The sequence below is a fragment of the Cibotium barometz genome, chromosome 41 (assembly GCF_041138505.1).
Source record: "Cibotium barometz isolate CiBa-2024 chromosome 41, ASM4113850v1, whole genome shotgun sequence".
NCBI lineage: Eukaryota > Viridiplantae > Streptophyta > Polypodiopsida > Cyatheales > Cibotiaceae > Cibotium > Cibotium barometz.
In genome coordinates this window covers 29,776,198-29,777,757 of record NC_141086.1, presented here as the reverse complement: position 1 = coordinate 29,777,757, position 1,560 = coordinate 29,776,198, and positions in this window count along the sequence as shown.

Here is a 1,560-nt window from a genome sequence, read left to right as displayed (position 1 = left end):
TAACATAGTCCACAATGTTAGATCACAATTACTTTGGAATCACTTACAAAAATAATTCTAACAAATGGAAACCATTCACTACCATGCCTCACACATGAACCATGCATCACACAAATTTTATTTGGATTCACTCCCATGATAAAATATTCTAAAAATCACACTCCCGTTAGTCGTTCCGTTTGAGAAGACAACTGTTCTCGGTTGTAACTATCAGCACACACGAGTGATTGAACACATTAATTGTTCCCACATTGGATTCACTCACAATGTCATTATGTATTTAAGTGGATTCATTCCCATATATCCTCACACGCATCACACGTGTCTTAGAGTTGATCAGATTCACTCACAATCCAATTCACAGAACCTTTACACGTGTCACGCGTGTCTTAAAGTTGATGGTACTCACTCACAATCAAACTCTTACATTGGATTCACTCACAATGTTTTCATACGTGTCACACGTATTCATAGAGTACACCACACATTTCACACATGTCATGATTGTTTGGATTCACTCACAACCAACTAGGGTCACCCTCATTAAGAATTAATTCAAAAGAGTTAATTGGATTTACTCACAATCAAATTCACACATTTCTTACATGTGTAACACATGTCACAGTTGGTTGGATTCACTCACAACCAAATTAATCACACTTGGGTTATCCAAGATATTCTTTTTACTTATTGGTTTACCCAATAATAAATAAATTACCATAACATTGTCTCTTGTGTGGGTTGTTGTAAGTGACCTCAGTTGCATATTGAATTAGCAAGTGAAGAAAGTCAGAACATAATTCTTTGGATTCACTCCCATGATAAAATATTCTGAAAAATCTCACTCCCCTGATAGTCCTCCTGTTTGAGAAGACAACCATCCTCAGTTGTAACTATCAGCACACAAGAGTGATCAAACACATTAATTGTTTCCATATTGGATTCACTCACAATGTCATTATGTATTTAAGTGGATTCACTTCCACATATCCTCATGAATCACACGTGTCTTAGAGTTGATCGGATTCACTCACGATCAAATTCACAGAATCTTTAAACACATCATACATGTCTTAGAGTTGATCGTACTCGCTCACAATCAAACTTCTACATTGGATTCACTCACAATGTTTTCGTAAGCGTCACATGTATTCACAGAGTATACCACACATTTCACATATGTCACGAGAGTGGTTGGATTCACTCACAACCAACTAGGGTTATCCTCATTAAGAATTAATTCAAAAGAGTTGATTGGATTCACTCACAATCAAACTCACACATTTCTTACATGTGTAACACATGTCACACTTGGTTGGATTCACTTACAAAACCAAATTAATCACACTTGGGTCACCCAAGATATTCTTTTTACTTATTGGTTCACCCAATAATAAATTAATTAGTAATATTATCTCTTGTGTAGATTGCAACTGACCTCAGTTGCATATTTAATTAGCAAGTGAAGAGAGTCAGAATATAATATCCGTCACACAGGTAGAATCCCTCTCAACACTAGATTGTGATAAGTTATCCGTCACACAGATAAATATCACTTAG